Here is a 13482-nt window from a genome sequence, read left to right as displayed (position 1 = left end):
GTGTGGGTGTGTATGTGCGTCTCAGGTGTGCGTCTCAGCTGTGTGCAGCCCCGTCTCCGCGTGTGGCTGTGGGTGCGTGTGTTGGGTGTGTTGGGCGTGTGTGTGTGTCTCAGGTGTGCTCTGTGTGTGTCTCGGGGGTGTGCAGCCCTGTCTCTGGGTGTGAGTGTCAGACACCACCTCACCCCCAGGTGCTGGCATGGGCCCCCCGCCCCCTGGGGTCTCGGGCAGCGGGACGTGTGTCTGGAGAGGACTCGGCACCAGGCCATGGGCCACACAGCAAGTCCATCAGCCTTGGGATACCTTGCGAAACCTCTCATCTCTCTAAACTGTGGGCCAAGAAGATTTTCTAAAAGAACGAAAGGAAAATCAACACAGCTGTTCAGAAGTGGGTCAGAGGGCCGCCTCTGAGACTCCTCCTGTCTCCAGAGGGCCAGTCCCCACAGAGGCCCCAGGCCCGGGACGAGAGGCACCTGTGGGCAGTTTCAGGATGGTTGTTTCCACAGCAGACTCTCCAAGAACCTGTGCAGCAGGCAACACCCCAGTGTAACCTACAGCACGAGGAGAAGAATATTTGACGGCGACGTTCAGTGACTGATGCTGAGCTGTGTCCCTGTGAACAGCCCAGTTCACACACCGGTTCACCAGGAGCTTGTGCTGCGTTTCCCACTCAGACAAACACAACACCGGTGGTTTGGGCCACAGCCATGGGGCTCGGACAGGGTCAGGCGGTGGGTGTCTCTGCCCCCCACAGAGCTCATGGCCCTGCATGGAGCTCAGACACCAAGTGCCACCAGGAGAAACCTGGGGTCCTGGGGGGTCTTAGAGAAAGTGACATCCCCTCCTGTGGTCCTGGAGGCCTTAGAGAAAGTGACGGCCCCTCCTGGAGTCCCGGGGGCAGTCTTAGAATAAGTGACAGTCCCTCTTGGGGTTCTGGGGGGGTCTTAGAATAAGTGACGGTCCCTCCTGGGGTTCTGGGGGGTCTTAGAATAAGTGGCGGTCCCTCCTGGGGTCCCGGAGAGTCTTAGAGAAAGTGATGGCCCCTCCTGGGGTCCAGAGGTGTCTTAGAGGAAGTGATGGCCCCTCCTGGGGTCCCAGGGGGTCAGTGGAGCAGAGACCACAGGGCCCAGCAGCCCTGCGTGGCAGCCGGCTACTCTAGAGACAAGCAGTGGGGTGGCTGGATGAGGCGAGGGCAGAGCGGGTGGAAGGGCCTGGCGGGGAGTCTGGGCTGGGCAGGGGTACCTGGGGGTAGGCTCTGCTCCCCCAAGCTGAGGTCAGAGCTCTCCTCTGGAAGGTGAGCCCCTGCCCCAGGTCTCGGGGACCAGGGACGTACCTGGTCGGCCACCCAGATGCCTGGGACGCCAAACGTGTCTGGGCCTCACCCGCCGCTCAGAGCAGGCACAGGGCAGTCTTCTTGGGGAGGCCAGCTATGCATTCCAGGTTTGAAGGGACGAATGAGCCGTGAAACAAGCCGTGTGTGTGGTTTGTTGCTGTTGTGCTGGTCGTGGTGGTTTAGAGGGGCCCCGTCACCCTCCGCCCGTCACAAACTGACTCCCACCCAAACCTGAACCAGTGTGATGGCAAGGTCAGACTGACGTGTGCAGAGTGGGCCCGTGGCTGCAGGACAGGCAGCCCCTTGGAGTGGACGGGCCCGTCCCGGATCTGAGAGGGTGTACTCGGCCCAGCCCCAGCAGACCAGCGTCCCAGGGGCTCAGGTCTCCTTCACTCAGGAGAATTGCTGGTCTTCTCCTCCAGGCCCCGTGGCTGAGCCACTGTAGTGCTGAATGCTAAGTCCCACCTAAGGACGTGTCACTGACCCAGCCCAAGAACCCTCCAGCTCGGGCGCCGCTGACCCAGTCCTGCTGGGGCTGGGTTGGCCAGGCCCCGACCCCTGGAGGCCCTGGGATTTGCCTGGAGGGTGGGTCTTGTGGGCTCCAGAATTTCTGCCCAAACCCTGTGTCATTTAAGCATGAAGTATGACCGGCTGACATCACTGCCAGGGCGTGTGTCCCGGCTCCACTGCTTTCGATGACCACGTGATCCCGGAGGCCCACCTGCCCTGGCCTGGCTGCGGCCTTGGGCCGCCTCTGAGGCTCAGGCTGCTGGGAGGACCCTGGCTTTGGTCAGGCTGGTGCCCCAGACCTGCCCTTGCCCCCTTCCCCCAGGCTAGGGAGAGCAGAGCGTTCACTCTGGACCAACGACACACCAAGGGGCAGGGGGTCGGAGCTGAAAAGCTTTCCCACAGCTTTGCACGTTTATGATCCGAGACGAGCCACCGCCTGAATCTGAGGGCTGCGGATATAAAGTCAGGGGGGCTAGGATGGTTATGGCAGGCGATCACTCGGACATGTCTCTATCTCTAAGGAGATGGTCTGTGTATGGGTGATGAGTGTGGGAGATATATTTCAGAAATCCGGAGAAATTCAGACACTAAATATAATTGACACGTGCCTCAGAAAGGTGACAGAAGAGAAAAGCTTTAAACTTTCCTTTATTTCCTTGTCACTGAAAAGGTCACGGATGAGCAGAGTACAGAGGAAAACGTCTTAAATTAATCACCGTTATTTGTGACATTCTCAGGGTGTGAATCTTAAGCACTGTTATATTTTTACATTGCTCCTAAATGTTTTTCTTATTATATTGATGAATAACCCACAGACTAGAATTCGTGGAGAATTTAACAGCAGAAAGTGAAGAAAAACTGAAGAGCCTCTTGATGAGGGTGAGAGAGGACAGTGAAGAAGCTGCCTTAAAGCTCAGTATTAAAAAGCTAAGATCATGGCATCTGGTCCCATCATTTCATGGCAAATAGAAGGGGGAAAAGTGGAAGTAGTGAGAGATTTTATTTTCTCGGGCTCCAAAATCACTGCAGACGGTGACTGCAGCCATGAAATTAAGACATTTGCTCCTGGAAATCGATGACAGATGACAAAGATCGGTACAGTCAAAGCTTTGGTTTTTCCAGTGGTCACGTATAGATGTGAGAGTTGGACTATAAAGAAGGCTGAGAGCCAAAGAATTGATACTTTCAAACTGTGGTGTTGGAGAAGACTCTTGGACTGCAAGGAGGTCAAACCTAAAGGTCAATCCTAAAGGAAATCAGTCCTGAATGTTCATTGGAAAGACTGATGCTGAAGCTGAAACTCCAATACTTTGGCCACCTGATGCAAAGAGCCGACTCATTGGAAAAGACCCTGATGCTGGGAAAGAAACATTGGGGGCAGGAGGAGAAGGGAACGACAGAGGATGAGATGGCTGGATGGCATCACCGACTCGATAGACATGAATTTGACCAACTCCCGGAGCTGGCGAAGGACAGGCAAGCCTGGCGTGCTGCGGTCCATGGGGTCGCCGAGAGTCAGACACGACTTAGCAACTGAACAACAGCAACCATGTGAGTCGCCTCATCCCATGAACAGAGGTTAACACTGAGAGTCAGGGGGAATTCGCAACCTTTACCTAAAGCAGTTATGACGCGATGTGGTGTTTACAGCAATTCCCTTTATTAATATTGTTTCTACTTTCTCTTCAGTTCAGTTCAGTCGCTCAGTTGTGTCCGACTTTCTGCGACCCCATGAATCGCGGCACGCCAGGCCTCTCTGTCCATCACCAACTCCCGGAGTTCACTCAGATTCACGTCCATCGAGTCCGTGATGCCATCCAGCCATCTCATCCTCTGTCGTCCCCTTCTCCTCCTGCCCCCAATCCCTCCCAGCATTAGAGTCTTTTCCAATGAGTTTCAGCTTCAGCATCATTCCCTCCAAAGAAATCCCAGGGCTGATCTCCTTCAGAATGGACTGGTTGGATCTCCTTGCAGTCCAAGGGACTCTCAAGCATCTTCTCCAACACCACAGTTCAAAAGCATCAATTCTTCGGCGCTCAGCCTTCTTCACAGTCCAACTCTCACATCCATACATGACCACAGGAAAAACCATAGCCTCATCTAGACGGACCTTAGTCGGCAAAGTAATGTCTCTGCTTTTGAATATGCTATCTAGGTTGGTCATAACTTTCCTTCCAAGGAGTAAACTTTCTCTTAGGTGTTACTATAAAAAAAATGGTTTAAAAAGTCCTAGATTTCATCAAAAATAGACCAACAAGCCAGCTGAAAAATGGGCAGGAGACACAAATCACAGGGCTCATGGGAAAGAAAGCCTAAGAAGCGAGGACAGCTGCCCACCCTCATGGAGACGAGAGGAACGTGGCCCCACCAGGGAAACAGGCGAAGACTCGAGCTCACCCAACAGCACCTTCTGCTGACGAGGCTAGAAGAAAATTACTTGTTTTCCTGCATTTACTCAAATTGCAGGAAAGTGTGCAAATCGGTCAGTTGACTTAGAGGGGTTTTATCAATATAAGAACATCATAAAATGCTTATCTTTTGACTTGGAAATGCTTCAGGGGAAATTTGCTCTACAGATAAACCGACGCCCAGGGAAAGACGGACACCAGGGTTATCCCAGGGACAACGTGTACCTGTGTGTGTCTCGATGGTTTGTGGACGGCGTCTGTGTGCGTGCGTGGGTGTGCAGTGTGCGTTTGTGTAGTGTGTGCGTACACACTCATGCCACACTCACGCGGGGAGAGAAGCAAGCGTGGGTCTGCTGACGAAAGGCTTTGCTGAAAGGTGTGTGAAAAGCTTGTCCTGCCTTCAGTGTGCTCTGGGATTTGGGGGGAAACCATCCGTAAAATCACTTTTTTGATGCCAAAATATTTACTTTGGGAGGAGAGAGAAGGAAGGGCCTGAGAGGAGGGGCTGGGTTGGCTCTGGTCTAAAAGGGCTGTAAATCTGCAGGCAGTGGAGTCAGGGCCTCCGGGCTGCGCGGCAGTGTCCAGGCCTGTGCTCTGCCTGTCCCCGGAGACCGAGGGCCCGCTCTTGAGCCAGGGTCCTGGGGGCCCTCCTGGCCAGCGGCCCTGCAGGGCTTTCCCACCACACACACGGATGTGCTCCGACGGCAGCCACGATTGGCATTTAGACGGGTTGAACCGACCTTTGGGTGTATTTAGAGAGAAGGCGGCTGAAGGTGAGGAGAGCTGAGTCACTCCTGGCCCTCGGGAGTGAGTGCCTAGTTTCAGAAATGTGGTGGATGAAGAACCTGAAACCCGCCCAACTGCAGATATCTCAAGTGCTGGGGAAATGTGAGCAAATGTTCTCTTAAACGTGGAGGTGAGCTTGCAAGAAAGGCTGGGGTGCTTCCAGGGGTCAGAGGGGTGGGCTGGGGGGTGGGGATGGGGCACCCTGGGTCCCGGGCGGGCACTTGGGTTTCTGGAGTAACTGAGGGGCTCGAACTGCAAGCTCCCCTCATGGGTCTGGGAAGGATGGACCCCAAAGGGCAGGAGCAACGGAGGAGCTGTGCTCCCTCACCCCAGAGAGGGGCGGAGCCCAGCCTGCATCTCCTCCGGGAGCCCCCGGCAGGGCCCCACACCCCAGGGAGGTGGCCCAGGCAGGTTCCCAAACACGGAGCTTGACGTCAGGGTGAAGTCGATGAGCAGCAGGGAAACACACAGTCCCAAGGCGGTGTCAGCACCTAGAGAGACACTGACGGTGCCCACTGTTTCTGCGGACTTTGCATCCCCAGGTGGAGAACCCGACCCAGCCCAGCACCCGGGGACATGGCCCGACAGAGACCACGTGGCCACAGCCCCGAGGGCAGACGGTCTGTGGTTGCACAAACCACGTGCTTCTGCAAACACCCTGCCCACGAGGAGCCGACCGCGGCAAAGCCACGTCCGCCACCAGGTGGGAAAGTGCGGTCTGTGCCCTCTGCCTCCTCCTGTCGTGGCTGGGCCCTCGGGCCCTGCATCGCAGAACACAGAAGTGAAGAGGACATGCTCGTCTGTGTGTTTCCAGCTTCAGGGGGACAGTGTGCCGGATGTGCTGTTAATGTTTGGGGCTACCAAGTTCAGGGTAGGGAACTTCCTCTCTATCCCTAGTTTTCTAAAAGTTTTAAAGACACAGTGTTGACGTTTATCCAGCCCTGGGGTCTGGGAGGCTGGGTGGGGACATGAGGACGTTACTTATGGGACATGAGGACGTTACTTATTCTCTGTCCTCTTCAGGACCCCTCACATCTTTCCTAATTAAAAAGAAAATGTGCTTTTCACAGCAAACCTGCTCAGGTGACTTCACAAGAGCGGCAGGTGTGGGACACCAACCCCTCACAATAATTTCAGATGATTTATGTCAAGTCAGAAATTTATTCAGGAAAAAGGAAACATGGGCTCATACTTGTTGGACCACTTATGAAAATGAGGGTCACACTTTGTAAAAAGTGCTCCTGAGTGACTGGGCATCTATCTCTTATTCACTGGGGGCCAACACCGTGGTCCGAGGCTCATATTTTGATTCCCTCACTCGACAGCAGCGAATCCTTTTGGAACGACATTCACAGCCCAAGTGTGGCCCTCTGTGCAGTACGGATGACAACTCTGTTTAGATGGAATGATAACAGTCGCATTATTCTTCACGTCACCTGTGCCTGTGGAACAGGAGTGAAGCCTTTAGACTCTAAAGTCACATGTCTGGGCTGAAATACCAGTGGGGACACTCGCTGGCCCCGTGCCATGGACAGCTTGATTGTGTCCATAGGCCTGTATTTTCTGCCTTTTAAAACAGGAGTACTGATGGCGCCCGCTTCCAACACTGCTGTGAGGATCTCGACCAGCAGTGTGCCACGCACCTGCCGACGACCGCAGGTCATCAGGGGTATCCTCGCCCCTCGAGGGTGCTGCCCAGAGCTGTGTTAACACCATCTCCACTGACCCGTGTTAGCAGATGACCCGACCACCACCCTGCTTTACAGGTGAGGTCACTGGGGCTTGCAGAGGAGAGAACTGTTTTGCAGGTTGCAGTCGTTTAGTCTTTGCTTTATGAGTGCTGTTGCTCACGTATGCAATTGCCTGATGCTACACTCCTGCTTGGAAACACTACCCTCGACTCACCATTGTTCCCATGAGAGAATAGTCTCCACCTCGAGAAGATTTACTATGGTGCTGTTTTGGGACATGCACTAAAGCAAAACATGAAAAGAAATGAAAATGCACGAAACACAACAAAATAAACCAGAGTAAAGCAGAGCAGTGTGTGAGCCAAGGCACTTCAGTCGTGCCTGACTCTTTGCAGTGCCACGGACTGCAGCCCGCTAGGCTCCTCTCTCCGTGGCATTCTCCAGGCAAGAGCACTGGAGGGGGTTGCCATGCCCTCCTCCAGGGGATCTTCCCGACTGACTGGACCCACGGCTCTGCTATCTCCCGTGCAGGTTCATTACTGCCAGCGCCCCCTGGGAAGCCGAAACAGAGAGAAGAACTGCAGAGCCACGCGTGACACAGGAGGAACCTGGAGCTGGGCCGGGGCCTCCGGTTCCCTCCTGGCCTCGGGTGCTGCCTGCACAATGACGGGCCCCGTGGGCAGGACCCGGGACAGGGGCAGGACCCGGGACCCCGGCTCCCGCCACTGCATTTCTCTGGCCTGCCACCTTGGTGGGCTGAAGCCAGCGATCTCCAGGTTCACTCCCTGGTCTAACACTCTCTACCGGAAGTTGTGTGTCGACGTCAGAGACTAAGTGCTCACTAAACGAGTGTTGGTTGACGTGGGGCATTGGCCGCTCGGAGGCACCCGGCTCTGAGTCTGGCTCTGTCACGTCTCCGCGCGCTCACCTTTTCTGGAAGGAGGAGAACATGTCACTTTTGTTGTAAGAGCCGATGCTCCCTCCACGAAGCCCCACACTCACCCTGCACGGTTTGGAAAACATTGGTACCAGATGGTGAAGCGAATCCAGATGCAACTCATTATTCAAGCAGATTAATCTCCTTCCTTGGCTGATGACATGAACCTTCCAAAGGCCCAATTTGTTCTAACTTTAATCAGCTTGGACCCCCTTGGTTTTAAAGTATCTGTGTCAGAAACAGTCACATTTCGGAAAAGACTTGAACTCTCTCTGGGTCTGAATGTGAAATGTTTCAGCTCCAGTCCAGAAGGGCACAGTGGGAGCAGCAGAGGGCAAGTACCCAGAGATCTCAGTTCTGCCTTCAGAGCGCCTCCGTGGGGTGCAGGGCAGCTGCACCTGCTGCACCGCCCGATCCCAGCCGTGCAGTGAGGCTTGCAGCCGCCTGCACCCCGGGAGGGCGGGGGTGTGCCGGGTGGTGCCAGGTGCCGGGGGCTCACTTGGCCTTACCCTCCTGACCCCCTGAGCTCAGGGCTGGGGAGCAGGGGGTCTCTTGCTCAGAGTGTTCAAATGGCAGAGCTGTTCTTGTGCAAACTCTTTCTCTAAACCGGTTTACACTGGTATCTGCTGTTTAACAACAACAACAAAAAAAAGGGAGTAAGTGCTTGAGCAATCAACCGTCCGAGGTTCGGCCAGGTAATCTCTACGATAGTGAAGGCAAATATTGTCCCTGGTCCCCTTTTGCTCAGTTCCCTTTCCCCTGGTCCTTGAGATCGCAGTACCTGGGAGAGTTTCACAGTGTGAAAAGTCTGAAACGGAAACTGAAGGCAGGACCCTTCACGGCCCAGCAACCAGGCTGGGCAGCTTCCCAGGAGAGGTCGCAGCCCTGGGCCTGGGCGCCGGGGGGCTTCTGGTTGCTGCCCCGGAGGAGCTTTGAGCCCAGACCCTGGGTCCTCCTGCTTCCAAGACTCCTTCACACTGAGTGACACGGCCCCCTCCCTTGGGACCACCTCACTGCCTCCACTGCACTCACTCCCCTGAAGGTTGCCCAGAACCCAGTTTCTCTTTCCACGGGGCCGTCGCTCTCCACAGCCCCTGTCCCATGTGCCTGCCGGTGGGAGCTGCGGCTGCAGCCCCGAGAGACACAGGAGAGGCAGACCTCGGGGAAGCCCCCGGTGTGTCTGCCAGCGGCCCTTCAGCTGTCAGCAGACCCTCATTCCCTCCCCAGACGTGTTAACAAGGGGTCCTCGCGGTTGCACTGTTGTCTTGTTGGATCATTTTTAGTTCGGGTGAAATACGTCCTGAACACTTGAAGAAGAGTCCTCCCAAGGCTGAAAGCAAGAGCCTTTCTTCTCGCTGTGCTCTCGGTGCTCCACTACCAGCCCTGATTCAGATTTGCTTACAACCTGACTTCCTGCTCAGAGCCTGCCCTTCGGAAGGGGAACCGTAACCACCTTTGCAGAGCTTCCAGGAGCGTTAGTATGACTGAGAACTCCTTGGGAGGAGGGTGACTTCCGTGGCGCTTTGGTTTTACATCTGGAGCAGAGCGGAGAAGGGGGCCGTGAGTCGGTGGGGAGCTGGTCCCTGGCTGGGGCGGCCACCCCTCCTCGGCCTCGGCCACTGTGGCAGAGTTGAGCAGAGGCCACACCTGCCTCAGGAAGGCACGTGATGCAGAGAGAGACTGGGAGCAAACTCGTAGCTTATCTACGAAGCCGTCAGTGTTGATCAAGGGAATGGCTCTGATAACATTTTCTTAACTTCCCTCTGGCCACTCCCACCAACATCCAGCCTGAAGCAGCCTTGGTCATGAAGAAAGTTCCAGAACCCTCGCAGGCTTCCTGGTACTCTGACCCAGCACAGGTTGCAGGCCCCGAACCATCCAACGTTACTTTTCTCTGTCCAGGCTGCTCACCCTTCTCACACAGTGAAGCCTCCACAGGCAAGACAGACACACGGTGAAGCCGTTCCCATGGAAACTCTACAGAGCAGGCTTTGCGGAGCTGGGTCTGGCCAACTCCTGGTCCAGGAGAGTGAAAGTTCAGGGGTGTCTTCCTCTTCCTGTGGGCTTTACCCCCTAGCCAGATCTCTGGGCCTCCTGGAGGTGCTGGGGCCAGGACGGGAGAGGGTGTGGAGGCCCAGCCTCCATCCAGCACCTGCCTCAGCACAGAGTCCATCGCTGCTCTTTCCCTGGGGCTCTCAGAGCTTGTGTGGGTGGGTAGCTGGACCGGACTCCAGGTCCAGCAGAAGGCCCAGTCTTCCTGGTGACCCACCTGCTGAACTAGCTGCCGAAACGCCCTTTTCTCCTCCAAGCCTAGATGCCACGTGAGGACCTTCTGGACCACGAGCATCAGAGGCCAGGTCTCCCGGACACAGACAAGCAGGAGGGGCGGGGTGGTCCTGCCCTGGAGAATCCCCCACGCTCACAGGGACATATCGGACTCTTACACAAATGTGCTCAAGCAGTGATGTGAAGCAAGGGTGTACAGGAATGAGAGACAGTGCCTGCATGATTCTGAAGTTCAGCCCAGGTGAACTTCAGGTCTGCATACAAGCTGTTAGTTTCGTAGGTGATGTGCTTGGAAGTTGACGTAGTGTTCACACCCTGGAGAAGGAAATGGCAACCCGCTCCAGTATTCCTGCCTGAAGAATGCCAAGGACAGAGGAGCCTGGCGGGCTACAGTCCATGGAGTTGCAAAGAGTCAGACACGACTTAGCAGCTAAACCACCAGTATTCACACACATTGTTCAGGGTTCTGGGAGGGCAGGGAGGTGGAGAGACATGGAGACTGATGCGCCCGTCCTCCAAATGGGGCAGCCAAGGAGCCACCTCCGCCATCATGTCATGGCCGTAGGGGAGCGATTGATGAGAGACGCTCCACAAAGCTCTGGGGACATATCGGCCAATGTCCAAGTTCCTCCTCTGTGGAACGGGCATTCCCTCATCAGAGTTTGTCTGGGTGAAACCCCCTGGACATGTGTGCAGGGCAGGCATGGGGGTGAGGGGACCTCTGAGACCCCGCCTCGCCCTCCCTCCTGCCCTGGACTCTCATCTCCCATCAGGCAGGCGGTGACCACAGTTTGCCTGTTCCCTGCAGACCAGCTTCGTCCGCTTGCTTGTCGGTATGGTGGTTCCCAGTGCCCACCATCCCGGGAAAAGCATCTCATCTCACCTCCCTGCACCCAGGGAGCCGCTCACGAGTCTTTACTAACCAGCACCTGCACCGAACCAAGAAACATTGTCTGTGACCACATGTCACTGGGGAATGAGTCCGCCAGCCTTGAGCCAGCGCCCACCAGCTTCCAGAGGCAGTGGGGATGGCAGGGGCCGTGCTGAGACTCTGGCCGTTCTCAGACGCGGGTGTCCAGGTAGCAAGTCGTGAGCTGGTCACATCGGAGCCCAGGCAACACTGGGTCCCTGGTTCCGTTCACAGGGGCGGGCCCCTTGGGCCCGTGTGCTGGGTGCCATCCTGCCTGGTGTGCGGAGTGTGGCGCCTCCAGGTCCAGCTCATCCTGGTCCCCCTGCTCTGTCACTGAGTCCCAGAGCTGCGGGGTGGGGCTTTGATTGATTGAGGGTAATTTGCCTATTCCTATCGTGTGAGTTTAAACATTACCACAATCACGTCTCCACCAGAAAGGAACACTCCATCCGCGTGGCCTCGCCCTGCCCGAGGTGACCCTCTGTCCTGTGTGCCTGGGACCATCCCAGTCTTGGCACCAAAAGCCCCACATCAGGGTCGAGCCAGAATGGTGGGTCACCCTAGCTGTTCCCATCTTGAGCCTCATGAGTGTGGCTGTGAGTGTCTCCCCCCACAACCACCCCCCAGCCAGAGCAGCTCCTTCTCTGCTTCCCAGAGGCCAGGCCTGCGAAGACTTGGATTCCAGGGACCAGGAATTCCCGCCTGGCAGGGGACCGGAGCTCACAGGACCCCCATCCTGGGTTTTAGAACTCGGGGGCTGCCCTAAACAGCTCGCCCACCTGCCCTGAAGGCAACTCCAGGCCTGGAGGGGATGCGGAGTCACAGCCTCCACCGCTGATGTTACCAGATGCAGCGGGCACCACCTGGGACCTGGTTTTATACGAAAATGTCCTTACTTCTCCCCGGAATCCCTGTGGTTGGGATGGAGACACAGGACTTGTCTTTTTTGGGAAGTGGGTATCTTCCCACGTGGCTCCCCTGCATTGTTGGAGACACCAGTTTGATCCCTGGGTTGGGAAGACACCTGGAGAAGGAAACAGTAACCCACTCCAGCATTGTCACCTAGAGAGTCCCACGGACAGGGGAGCCTGGCGGGCTGCAGTCTGTGGGGTCACAGAGAGTCAGACAGGACTGAGCACACACAGCCGTCTTCTCGGGGCTGAGGACGCCGGCTGGCCCGCAGTGGGCTCTGAGTCAGCTTTGACGGAGTGAGCGGGAGAGGGCGTGTTAGAGGCTCCCCGGTGGCCTAGGCCTCTCCCTTGCTTCACCCCCACCCTCCCCAGCGACTGGATGGTGAGTCCATCTACGGGGCTCCGGTGTCCTACCCTCAGCCACCCCCAGGGGGACCCCAGAATGTCCTCTGCCAGGGTGCTGTGCCCTCCCTCGGGAAGCCTGGTCAGGGCGAGGGCCCCAAAGTGCCATTTTGCCAGGTCTGCTCTGACCAGGAAGGCCTGCCGTGGCTTCCAGGGCAGCTCCCACGGCACCTGCTCCATGCCCTCCCCTGCCTGAAGCTGGAGGCCCCCCAGGGGCCCAGGGGACAGCACAGTCTCTGCCTGTTCCGAACACAGCAGTCACTAGAGAGGGCTGTGTGCAGGTCATCTGCCCCCTGAGATGCTGCCCGGATCCTGGGCCATCGACACCCTTCCTCTCCAGGCCCAGCTCAGGTCGCTTCCCGAGGGGAAAGAGCGCAGCCTCCCGGGATTCCGAGGCACCCATCCACACCACTCATAGATGCACCCGAGACCCCGGGCTGGACCCAAAGAGTTGCCAGCAACAGGTCTGACCATAAGCGTGGACCCAGGCACATCCGTCTGCCTGGGCTTCCTTTGCCCTGTTAGAGGAAGAAGCAGAAATGTTACTGGGAAGGGGCTTCTCAGCCCCTGGGGTCTGGAGGGTGAGCGCCTAGGGAGGGACGTCCTCGGGAGCCGGGCAGCTGTTCCTGCAGAGCCCAGGGCCCTGCGCCCTCGGCAGGGATGGGGCAGCGGATGTTTCCTGGCTCAGGGTCTGGCTGTTTTTGCCCGGAGCCTTGTGTCCTCTGGAGCCCAGGCTGCTGCCCACTGCCCCCTGGATGTTGGAGACTTGATTTCTCAGTGTCACCAACTGCACGGGGGGGTGACCTTGGGACCGGGGCTGCCCAGGGTGTGGGGTGCCCAGCGCACAGCTGGCAAGGTCCTGGGGGGCCGCCCTGAGCACCCCTGCGTCTGCCAGCATTCAGATAAACCCAGTGGGGTGGGCCCGGGGACCCGTTTCATCAGACTGCATAGGCCCAAAGGTGGGGCCCCGAGAAGGACAGTCTGCAGAGGGAGGCCTGGGTGCATCCTGATGAGTCCGCCTCCCGGGAACGGCGTCCCAGAGCCACCCAATCCACGTGCCCACGATGGGGGCTGGGCCCCCACCGGGACGGGACTCGGGGCTCAGGGCTATGGGCTTTCTCTGGGCACCGGGAGGAAGGGCTCTGCTAGCTGAATGCTGAAATCTTCTCCCTGGACTTGCACCAGTGCGTACGGTTTTACGGTCACAGGCTAGCCTGCACTCACTGTTCTCAGGGCAGTTGTGTAAGTTAGCAGGATCCATTTCTGCAGCGTCACTAAGCAGCCCTGGAAGGAGCCAGGTCTCTGTTGGGC

This window comes from Oryx dammah, unplaced genomic scaffold, assembly GCF_014754425.2.
Source record: "Oryx dammah isolate SB20612 unplaced genomic scaffold, SCBI_Odam_1.1 HiC_scaffold_11, whole genome shotgun sequence".
Lineage (NCBI taxonomy): Eukaryota > Metazoa > Chordata > Mammalia > Artiodactyla > Bovidae > Oryx > Oryx dammah.
The sequence above is the reverse complement of the archived record's forward strand: the minus strand, read 5'-3'. Positions refer to the sequence as shown.